Here is a 12,462-nt window from a genome sequence, read left to right as displayed (position 1 = left end):
TAGGTGATGGTGACAACATCTGTGATGTAATACTTCAGCCTGCAGGTGGAAGCTCAGTATGCAAACAATGTCTTGCTTGTAGAAAGCAAGGGAGGATTCTAGCCTAGATGCTTCTGTAACATGCTGGCTTTCTATCAGCAGGAACATGTAAAAAAGAAAAGAAAAGGAGCACCATTCAGTAATGCAAGATTCCATGTATCTGCAGGGGTCCATCCCAAACACCTCAGTCCAAAATTTAAGATTTAGTGGGCTTGACTGGGGAGGGGTGCAGTGTAGTGATTAAGAGCGGTGGGTTTTAATCTGGTGAGACAGTTCAATGCTCCATTCCTCCTTATGCAGCCAGCTGTACGACCTTGGGCTCATCACAGCCCTGATAGTGCTGATCTGTCTGAGCAGTAATACCAGGGCTCTCTCAGCCTCATCTCCCTCACAGGGTGCGCGTTGTGAGGAGAGGAAGGGAAGGCGATTGGAAGCCGCTTTGAGACTCTTTCTGGTAGAGAAAAGCAGGGTATAAAAAGCAACTTCTTCATGATAATAATAATGAACTTTGCGATCCAAGGGGGAAGGGCAAGATTTTAGGTGAGGAAAACAAACACACTTTTCTTAGGCCAGCTTTCAAACTGGCGTGAAGGAGAGGCAGAAGAGGCTGAGAATTCAGAAGAGATGCTGAAGAGAAACTTGGGTTCTCCTTGCTCCAACAGCAGCCTCACAAGGCTCTTGACAATGTTTTTAAAGAGGAAATTTTAAATTGGTTTGTGGTGGGGATGGGGAGGGGAGAAATCCCACAGAGCTCACCTCTTGGGATTCCTGCATGCCTGGAATAAGAGAAGCCAGGGAGTTTATGGCTCTGAGAAGTCAGATCCTCCATGACTCACAGAACCAGCTGACCTTTTTTTACAATCGAGTGAAACTTGCAGATTAGAGATAAGATGTTCAGCCATTTTTACAGTGAACCTTAGAATGCTCTGCTTGGTTTCAGACCCAGAATCCCTCCTTTTAATAACACGCAATTAAGTAATTTGCCACACTGTTGATAAAAATTGCTCTTGAGAAGAGAATTCCTTAGGCTAGAAGGAAAGTAATAAAAGCTCAAAAAAGAAAAGCTTCGGTTTACAATAAAGGTCTGATAAGGCTGTTTTTGCTGATCTCTCATGGCTACGATTGAGCACTTTAAACCCACTGAATGTTCAGCATTATCAGCTGTTAGAATGAGAGAATCTTTTAAAGAAAGGAAAGTTAATTAACACTTGGGAAAAGGTTACTTTTTCTTTTTCCTTTTCAATGTGAAACTGATTTACATTGAGTCAAGTGGGTAGCCATGTTGGTCTGAAGCTAAGGTGACCAGATTTTAACATTGGTAAAGCAGGACACCATTGACCGGGGGGGGGGGGGGGTCTTGATTAAAATTTGGTCTATATGGAGCAACAAAATTTTTCATAGAATGCAAAAATAGTATTGTAATATATATATATATTTTTACTTTCAGCATAAGTACAATTTGCCAGGTGCCCCCAGATGTCCCTCCAAAAGTGGGACAAAAGTGATCACCTTATCTGAAGCAGCACAACAAAACAGAATCAGAATCCAGTGGCACCTTAAGACCAATGAAGATTTAATTGAGGCATGAGCTTTCGAGTGCAAGCACCCTTCCTCAGACTATAAACTGACCATCATGACAGTGGGAATATATAAGCAAATGTCAAGCCACTGCTTCTCCAACCACTGCTTCTCCAAGGGGATTCTCCTGCAACCTGATGTCCTTTTAACTTGGAGCTGTATTGAAAATAAATCTGAATATTTATAAAGTGAATAGAATATCTGCACTAAGAAAAGGTTCAATGTGGCAATGGCTTCTCATAGAATCTGGGGGAACCTAGTGACAGAAATAGAGCTACAACAGACCAGAATCAATAAGAATAGATGATAAATGCCACACCATGTTATTAAAATCAGGATGTGCACAACAGAAATTAGACTCTTTAACAATATGATCTATAAACAGATGGGGGCTGGACCTCCACATTTTAGTTTATTTTTACAATGTCACCTTTATTGTGGCTGAATTTCTGTCTTCAGTTTTTAAATTCAAACTGACTGATGCATCTTGACTATTTCTGCTTATCTTGCTAATCTGCCTTATGCCAATAAAGGTATTGTGTGTGTATTAGAAAGAAAAACAAAAATTATCCCTGAATTCCACAAAAGTGTTCTGCTTTTGCACTCCGCAACATTCTATCTATTAACATTTTTTTAATTTGATTAATGGTCGGACTTTTAGTCGGATATCTGGTCCATTTTCTCAGATACAGGTGATGGCCATCATTAAACACTCATGTGAAAAGTAAGAGATATTTATTTTTAAAGAGCCTCTTGTGGCGCAGGGTGGTAAGGCAGCAGAAATGCTGTCTGAAGCTGTCTGCCCATGTGGTTGGGAGTTCGATCCCAGCAGCTGGCTCAAGGTTGACTCAGCCTTCCATCCTTCCGAGTTCGGTAAAATGAGTACCCAGCTTGCTGGGGGGTAAACGGTAATGACTGGGGAAGGCACTGGCAAACCACCCCGTATTGAGTCTGCCAAGAAAACGCTAGAGGGCGTCACCCCAAGGGTCAGACATGACCCAGTGCTTGCACAGGAGATACCTTTACCTTTACCTTTATTTATTTTTAAGTTTTAGAAACTTTCTCCAAAAAGGAATTAACCAACACAAATTCTGCCACAACAGAGAGGCACTGTCTTAACCATGACACTACACTGACTTTCTAGTATTATTTGATTTATCGGATAGCCTCATGAAGAACAAGACTGTGTGTGTGTGTGTGTGTGTGTGTTTTCCCCTCCATTAACAATTAATATTAAATATTGCAATTTCTTCGTTCCTTCACATTTAAAAAAAATATTCAATGAAAAGGGTCAAGTGAGGTTTGTCAAAAGCAGATAAAAATTACAATCGCTTATCCTGTCCCTTCGAGGCCGAGAGTTCCCCTCTTGGAGCCCCCTTCAACGCAAGACGTTTCTGACACTTCCAGGGTGAAGGAGACTGGTTTGGACTCTGCAAGGGAGGCTGTAGGAACGCAGCCGAAGGGCAAGGGCAACTAGCTGTACATTGCACAATCTGTTTGTTTTGGCAGCTGTCTCTGTGCAGAGCTGACTCCTGGGAGGGTGTTCAGAGCCTTGATTCCAACAACTGCAACTGGCCGATCCCCAAGTTCGCCGTTCTGCTGACGTGGTTTCTTGGCTGCCAGGCAGGTGGTGTGACTCTCTGGGACAGCCCTGGAGGGGCTTCTTCTTAACCTGTGATCAGCAGCTGAAATCTGACATCTCCACCAACTAGAGAGGCATTGCCACAAAAACCTTGCTCATTGCTCACTATCTCTTCTGGGAAAGAAACATTGCTTGGTGGTGCTCCTGCTTTCCCCACAGCTGAAATTCCAAGGCCCTAAATGTACTTACAAGCCAAACCTCTGGACCTGCTCCTGTGTGAGAGAAAAACGGGCCAACGTACCAAATGGGGAACAGCCACTGGGCTATAGCCAGTGCCGGCCTGTCTCTTCGATCCTGAACAGTTATCCTCTCACCTGTGACTAAGAAAGAACAAAAAAACACACAAACTGTGTACATCAGAAGAAGTAAAGAAGAAGGATGAATGGAACACTATTGTTTTCTTTTTTGGAAGCAAGGGGCAAAGAATGCAGTCAGCTGTGGTCACTGGTATATAGAGCAAACTGAGGTTGTGATGCAGACTCAACTTGTACCTGTGTGAAGTGGCAAGTTACACATATTTGGCAAGAGACAAAAATCACAGAAGGTACCTCAGAGCTGGCTCAAAATCAGATACTTTTTGTCTTGAAAGCTTTGGCTACCCAGAGTTAACTATGAATCTAAATACTCTCAAGGTTAAAGCATAAGGGCTGTAGCTCCTTTTGATCACTGTTCTGTTAGACAAAGGATCACCATCTCCTTGGGGGGGGGAGACAAACATTAACTCTAAAAAGAGAGAAATGGCTGAACAAAAAGTTAATCTTTGCTCAAGACCTCAATACGTGCTTCCATTTAACTGGAACCCTTTAGAACTGGAGGGATCCCGTATCCAGCAAAAAACGCTTTTAGGGATTCAAGACTCCTGGTGGGACCTGGGAATCCCTCAGAATCACTGCCCATCTCCAGACTATGGAGATCAGGTCAGTTCCCCTGGAGGAAATGGAAGCTGTGCAGGGTGGACTCTATGGCATAGTCCTCCACTGAGGTCTCTGCCCTTCCAACACTCCAAACCCAATATTATCATTATCATTATCATTATCATTATCATTATCATTATCATTATCATTATCATTATCATTATCATTATCATTATTAGATTTATATCCCGCCACTCCCTTGCGGCTCGTGGCGGGTAACAATATCACAAATCCCCATTAAAACCCCATAAAAACAATAATAACATTGCCAATATTACAATAATAACTCCTGCCAATATGCAGGAGATTCCCAAGTGGGAGCTGGAAAACCTACCAACCCCACCCGCAATGCCCTGCCAGTGGCCAGGGGTATAAATTGAAAAATAAATAAATAAAATGAAATAAATATTTGAAATATACTTCTAATTTAGGAGCAGAAAAAAGACACAGCTCAGTCAACATGTTGTACAGCTAGAAAAAGAGACTAGGGCTTGGGAAAGGCACAGGTTCAAAGGCCCACTTTGTCGCACATACGGTTGCCAACCCCCTGGTAGGACCTGGAGTCCTAGAATCATAGAAACATGGAATCATAGAGTTGGAACTCCTGGGTCATCTAGTCCAACCCCCTGCACTATGCAGGACACCCACAGTCCTCTTGCTGACACTGTAACCTGTCACCCCCTTGAACCTTCACAGAATCAGCCTCTCCTTCAGATGGCTATCCAGCCTCTGTTTAAACATTTCCAAAGATGGAGAACCCACCACCTCCCGAGGAAGCCTCCTGGAATCCCAACTGCCCTCTAGCCCACAGAGATCAGTTCCCCTGGAGGAAACAGCAGTTTTGGTGGGTGGATCCTTTGACACCACATCCCCATCCCAAACTCCACCCTTTCCAGGTTCCTGGAAAGCCAGCATGGTGTAGTGGTTAAAAGCAGCGGCAAGCCAGGGTTGATTCTCCGCTCCTCCACACGCAGCCAGCAGGGTGACCTTGAGCTCATCACAGTCTTGATAGTGCTGTTCTCACACAGCAGTCCTGCCAGAGCTCTCTCAGCCACATGTACCTCACAGAATGTCTGTTGTGGGGAGAGGAAGGGAAGGCGACTGTAAGCCCCTTTGAGATTCCTTTGGGCAGAGTACAACAGGGCATAAAAAAACAACTCCCCAATCTCTGGGAATTTCCCAGCTCAGAATTGGCAACCCTATTATGGAGGCTTGCTGGGTGGCCTTGTCCTGACTACTCTCTCTCAGCCTCACCCCGTTGCTGGTGGTTTAAAAGGAGGAATGGAGAATGAAGCTGCAAGCCACCTTGGGTCCTCACTGGGGGGAAAGGCAGGGTATTAAGGATGTCAATAAATAACATTGAAATCAGAGTCCAGTGGCACCTTTAAGACCAACAAAGATCTGAAAGCTCGAAAGCTCACGCCCTGAATGAATCTTTGTTGGTCTTAAAAGGTGCTGCTGGACTCTGATTTTATTGTGTTCCTTCAGACCAACACGGCTACTCATTTGAATAAATAACATTGCAATACTGAAGGTAGCAACCTGATGCTGTTGTGGTGCTCGTTCAAGAGCATTTGCCTTCTGCATGTTCCAAGAGACCACAAACTTCCACAGTGACTTCCCAGCTTTCAACACCACAAACTCTCGGGAGCAATTCATAAACAAAGTACCAGTATTTTTCCTACAAGCAGATAAGGCAGTCCTGACTAATGTTGCAATCTAAGTATTACTGCTGCATAGGCCATATTTATTCCACTGGATGCAATATAGTTGGCGTTGGCCTCCCCCTCCCATTCATAATCCTTAAAGAAAACGTGATGCACATTCTCCACCTAGTGGTTACACATGCTTTTACAACATGTGCTGCATCCAGGTATTAACTTTGTATATTTTACTGCAAGACAAAGTTGTAGCCTGTCTGGTTACCAGAGCACAAGCGTTTAAACAATTTAAGCTTGTATTATTGCAATATTTTTGTACTTGTCGTGTACATGTTTCACTGACATATGTGTCAGTAAAATGACCCAGAAAAGGAGGCAGGCCCACGCAGAAGTGAGGGTGCGCAGAGAATCTAAGAACACACGCACAGAGGGTTCCATCATGACACCTTTAAGACCAACAAAGTTTTGGTCAAGGTATGAGCTTTCGTGTGCACATTGTATCTGAGGAAGAAGAAGAAGAGATGGTTCATATATGCCGTTTTTCTCTACCCGAAGGAGGCTCAGAGGCTTACAATCACCTTCCCTTTCCTCTTCCCACAACAGACACCCTGTGAGGTGGGTGAGGCGGAGAGGGCCCTGATATTACTGAAGAAGAAGAGTTGGTTCTTATATGCCGCTTTTCTCTACCCGAAGGAGGCTCAAAGCGGATTACAGGCGCCTTCCCTTTCCTCTCCCCACAACAGACACTTTGTGAGGTGGGTGAGGCTGAGAGAGCCCCGATATCACTGCTCGGTCAGAACAGCTTTATCAGTGCCGTGGCGAGCCCAAGGTCACCCAGCTGGCTGCATGTGGGGGAGCGCAGAATCGAACCCAGCATGTCAGATTTGAAGTCCACACTCCTAACCACTACACCAAACCACTCTCATACCTTGAAAGCTCATACCTTGAACAAAACTTTGTTGGTGCCACTGGACTCTAAATTTGTTCAACAGCTGATGAAGATCTTATAGATCAAAATGTGTTTTTTGTACTTATGGTATACATTTTTGACTGACATATGTGTATAACCAATAGGGGAAAGTGTTCCTTTTGAATTACCTTGAGCTCTGTTTAATAAATTGTTCATTTAACATATATATTGACACTTTGGTGTCCCTCAACCTCTTTGGTTCTCACCTGTTTTTCAGGCTGGGCTTTTTGTTTTCCCTTCTTTTCTGTTGCCCGTGTATCTTAAATAGTCCCTAGAACAATATATTGAAGTGATTTTGTGTGTATAATAGAGCCAGTTTGGTGTAGTGGTTACAAGTGCGGACTTCTAATCTGGCATGCCGGGTTCGATTCTGCGCTCCCCCACATGCAACCAGCTGGATGACCTTGGGCTCGCCATGGCACTGATAAAACTGTTCTGACCCAGCAGTGATATCAGGGCTCTCTCAGCCTCACCCACCCCACAGGGTGTCTGTTGTGGGGAGAGGAAGGGAAGGCAACTGTAAGCCGCTTTGAGCCTCCTTCGGGTAGGGAAAAGCGGCATATAAGAACCAACTCTTCCTCTTCCTCTTCCTCTTCCTCTTCCTCTTCCTCTTCCTCTTCCTCTAATAAACTAGAAAGCCCATAATGGTCTTGTCCAGTTTAAGACAAAGCCTTGGGTAGAACTCCAGAGATTCCCAAGAGAGGGAATAATACCTGTGATTGACCTGGGTGGGTCAGTAATGAATTTCCCAGGAAAGGAGACAGCCAGGATTGCATTAACTGATTGAGATGAGTAGGTGGGTTCTTGACGATCCCTGGATTGTATGAAAGGATGCTGACTAGGTGTGGCATGCTGTTAGCAATTTCCCTGATTGAATCTTGCCAGGTAAAGGGAAGGAGGAAGCTTTTAGTGCTGATTACATTAGTAACACTGGTAGAAGCCCTATTGTCCTGCAGATATGCATGGCTATTTTGAATGGGGGAAGAGAGTCATTCCCAGTAAGCTTACAGTAAGCTCGTGCAAAGAGTCCAGGAAGCTCCTGGAAACATCAGGCTGGCATGTACCCTTATTGGTTGGTTGGTTGCTTGAGGCCACCCCTATTGAGCCAGTTATCTCAGGGCGGCTTACACAATGTATATAATAAAACCATACTATAAAAACATTAATATATTAAAAGCTAGCAGCACAATCATTGTTTACATTAGTTTAAATCAGAGTCATTGTCAGTCTTTTCCTTAGCTAGGAGAGTAGGAAAACCCAAAATGGGCAGAGGAAGCCCATGTGATGTTCTCCAGGGTGTACTGGCCCCAACCATATGCCTGGCGGAAGAGCTCCATCTTGCAGGCCTTGCGGAACTGTGTCAGTTCCACCAGGACCCTGAGATTCTCTGGGAGCTCATTCCACCACACAGAGGCCAAGGCCAAAAATTATTCCTGCTTGAGAGCAGACAATGCAGTTTGGATGGAACTGACTTCCACTTTGGTACATTTCTGCTAAGTAAGGTAGTTGTAGAGCCATGTGAAGGTGCGGGGCAGGTGGTATTTTGAAGGAGGGTGCTTGGGGGCCAACTTCCCCTCAAAGTCAGGAAAGGTCTGGCGAATAACACAAGTTCACATCATTCCAAACAGAAAGGGACAGAGAATAATGGAATTTAGAAGAGGAACCTGAAGGAAAGGTAAGGGGAGGACTGCCTGAGGAATGGGTAGGAGATGGAAGCAGGAAGAGGCCCTGAAAGCTTTAAGAGGAACTGCGCAATTTCCAGGAATGGAGAGAGGAGAGCTACTGTGACTAGCCAAAAAGATACAGTCTATGAAAGCATAGGCCAGAGTAACTGGAGGGAGATAAATAAGAGGGCCACACCTAGGGTTGCCAGCCTCCAGTTGGTGACTTGAGATCTCCTGGGACTACAACTGATCTTCAAGCGGCAGGGATCAGTTCACCTGGTGAAAATAGCTGTTTTGTAAGGTGGACACTTTTCTTCTGGGTGTATAATATTTTTTAAGTGCAGTGAAGGCATGGACAAACAAATGCAAGAGGACATTATGAAACCCCCTAATGTCTTCAGTGTAGAGTTCTGATAGGAAACCAGGAGGCATTATAAACAAGGAGGTTACAAAACTGTTTTCAAGGTGTCCCAGGGGCTACTTGAAGCGGTGGGGGGGGGGGCTCTTCTGTTTTACGTTTTTAAAGGGAAAAGCCTGTTTTATTTTGTTTCTGGTACGTCTTGAAATCAGTTTTGCAGCCAGACCAGTGTAATTTAATTAAATTAAAAAGCACACACACCCTTTCCTTCTCAACAATCCCACAACCCTATTTAATATGGTCATAGACCAGCAAGTCTCCAACATGCAAATATTTTTTTTAAACATTGAATTCTATAGAAGTGAGCAAAAGACCGGCTAAAACATATTAAAATATATTATATAATCTAAACAGTTCTATATAAGAAAAATGTCCATCCAACTTTGTAGTAAACAAGAGTCTAAAATAGAAACCTGGCTGTAATTATTCTTAATTGCTGGCAATTGCTCAGTCTTAAAAGTGATCTTTTATGGATCACTGTGTGACAAATCCTCCCTGCAGTGCATGAGACTCTATTGTGCCTATCGTCCACAAATATTTCAATAAACACCAGCCGGTGGAAGAAGCTTTCTAAAGGCTGTAAGCACACGGGGAGGGGCGTGGTCTGTTACAACAGAACACTCCCAATATCTTTATTAGAACCATCTGGAGCAAGATAAAATCAGAGTCCAGTAGCACCTTTAAGACCAACAAAGTTTTATTCAAGGAGTGAGCTTTCGAGTGCAAGCACCCTTCATCAGACTATGATCTTCTTACATGACAGAGAATATATAGCAACAATCAGTTCTGTTACATCTGTGTGTTACATCTAGGGTGCTTGCACTCGATAGATCACGCCCCGAATAAATCTTTGTTGGTCTTAAAGGTGCTACCGGACTCTGATTTTATTGTGCTACTTCAGACCAACACAGCTACTCATTTGAATCCATCTGGAGCAAGGTTCCCATTTGAACTTTATCTTTGTGCCAGCAGAGGGAGCCATGTTGTCATGATAAAGCTATCTGAAGCTCTCTTTGCCTTTCTGATGGATGCACTCCTGCATTCCAAAGATGGGTTTAGAGCAATCGTTTCTGGTCTTATTTGAATCCATGAAGTTGTGGATTCAGTTTTACAGAGAAAGAAACCATCTCTCATATGCCTGATTCTGGGTGCGAGACTTAGCAGAACCAATTAAAATTTTGAACAATCCAAACATATAAGACAAGAGTCCCAGATGAAGGAAAAGTGAAATATATGTTTGCAAATAAAGGAAGACCCAATACATAGATCTTCAGCTCAGCAAAATTGATACATATCTCTAAGTAATATCTGTTTCTCATTACTTTACAACTTACACATTCTCATTGGTCCACACATTTCCCCCAAATAACCTTACTCACTACTCGATTGGCCAAGTGCACAGGGCAGTTGTTCTGGCCCAGCCTGATAGGATGGGAAGCTTCCCATGCCAAAAGGCATTGTAGCTAAGCCAAAGATGGATCCCTCACCTCCCCCAAAGTTCAGTCCTCACTGGTATACATTCCCAAGTCTCTAACATGTTGCAACCTTTAGGATTATTGCACTAGAGAACAGTGGGCCTCGTTGAACACTGCAAAAGATCCTTTTGTTTGGTGGAATTCAGACATCAGTGAACATGAGTCTCCTGCTGGCAGATAATGGTGGTTTCATCTCTTCTGGTGTCTCTATGAAACATTGGTCAAGCCTCCTGATAATAAAGCTTATAAAACACTTTAACCAAATCTATTTCTATGATCCTACAGCTCTGTAACCTGCATAAGCAACCCAAGAAATCCAGGGTGCTTGGTGACACATTTCACAACTAGGATTGCCAGCTCTGGGTCGGGAAAAACCTGAAGACTTTGGGGGTGGAACCTGCAGAGGGCAGAATTTGGTGAGGAGAGGGACTGTAATGGGTAATAATTGGACTGTGATCCCCTGGAATTACAGCCCACTTATCCTTTTCCTTGTCCTATAATGGGCTGTGATCCCCTGAAGTTACAGCTCATCTCCAGGCAACAGAGATCAGATCCCCTGGAAAAATGGCTGCTTAGAAGATGGGCTGGCATTATTCCCCACTATAGTCCCTCATAGAATCATAGAAGGGTATCATAGAATCCTAGGACTGGTGAAGAATGCAACAGCCAGGGTTCTTATGGGAATACCTTGGAGGGCCCACATCTGATCCACACTCCAACAGCTGCACTGGCTACCAGTTGACTACCAAATCAGGCTTACGGTTCTGGTAATTACCTTCAAGGCCATAAGCAGTCTGGGCTCTGAGCATTTGAGAAACCGCCTCCCTACCTCTGTCCCCCCAAAAGAGCACTACGTTCTACCAACACCCACAAACTGGTTGTCCCTGGCCCTAGGGAAGCTCGCCTGTCATTGTCCAGAGCCTGGGATTTCTTGATCTTGGCCTCCACCTGGTGGAAGCCCAGAAGTCCCTCCCATCATTGATCTGCACTCATAGAAAAGAATAGAAACCACAGTGCAGAAAAATGGAGAATCCTATTGTTAAATGTTGATTTTGTAAACCATTTCTATTTGACACGAGTTCTTATTATCAAAAATGTTATACATGTTCAAACCAATGCATTTATTTATAATGTACTGTTTTCATGAAAGTTCCATTGTAAATTATCCTAAGCCACACAAGAGAGGGCGGTATATAAATATAATAAACAAACAAGCATGCCACTTTGTGGCTGACCCCACCACCTATAGCCACCATTTTGTGACTGACTCCACCTCCTATAGCGGCCATTTTGTGATTGTGTCCATTGGCCTTTGTCAGAATTCTAAAGGTGCTCACAGCTACCCCCAATAGAGTGTTGTACCTGGAGGCAAGCTTTCTTTTTTAAAAAAAAGAAAATGCTACACTAGCCCATGTCACTTTCTCTTTACATGTTACTTTATTGCTATTAAAAAGGTTTAGAATTTAGGGCCTAGGGAGCAAAGGGTTACAGAGCATGCTCCAGCATTACCCATTGCAAAAGCTCCACCCCCTCCCTCAGTCCAGCCTGCAGCAGGCAAGCAAAGGCCTAGAGTTTGGCTGAGGATTTCTTTGCAGGTATGCAATAGGCCCAGTCAAGGAGAAATTGCATATTATATTTCCCCTTGTTAGGAGATATTCTAAAGAAAGAGTTTGTCAATGACTTGTGGTTTAGATATTGTTTAGAACTGTTTTCCATGGGTTGGTCTGGCCTGCAACAGCAGCTAGAAGGCCCAGAGTTTGACTGAATTGCTAATCTCTTTGATGACCCAAGAAAGAGAAACATCAAGACCAGCAGCTAGCAGGGGTGGCCAAACTGGAGTTTTCCAGATGTCCACGAACTACAATTCTCATTGGACACCGGGAGAGCCCCAGTTTGGCCACACCTAGCCCAGAGGATGAGCCATTAAAGAGTGCAGAGGGAGAAGAAGCATCTCTGGTTTTCTTTAACATTTTGGACATTTTGTGAAGAAGGGTGCTGAAAATATGGGCCTCCTTCAGACAACCTTTGCAATCTCTTTTTGTAGCTGGTTGCTAATGGGGGATTTTGTGTCATTTCAGACACAACTGTTTTAGCAACCAGC

The sequence above is a fragment of the Paroedura picta genome, chromosome 10 (genome assembly GCF_049243985.1).
Source record: "Paroedura picta isolate Pp20150507F chromosome 10, Ppicta_v3.0, whole genome shotgun sequence".
In the NCBI taxonomy this organism is placed as follows: Eukaryota; Metazoa; Chordata; class Lepidosauria; order Squamata; family Gekkonidae; genus Paroedura; species Paroedura picta.
This window is presented reverse-complemented; position numbering follows the sequence as displayed.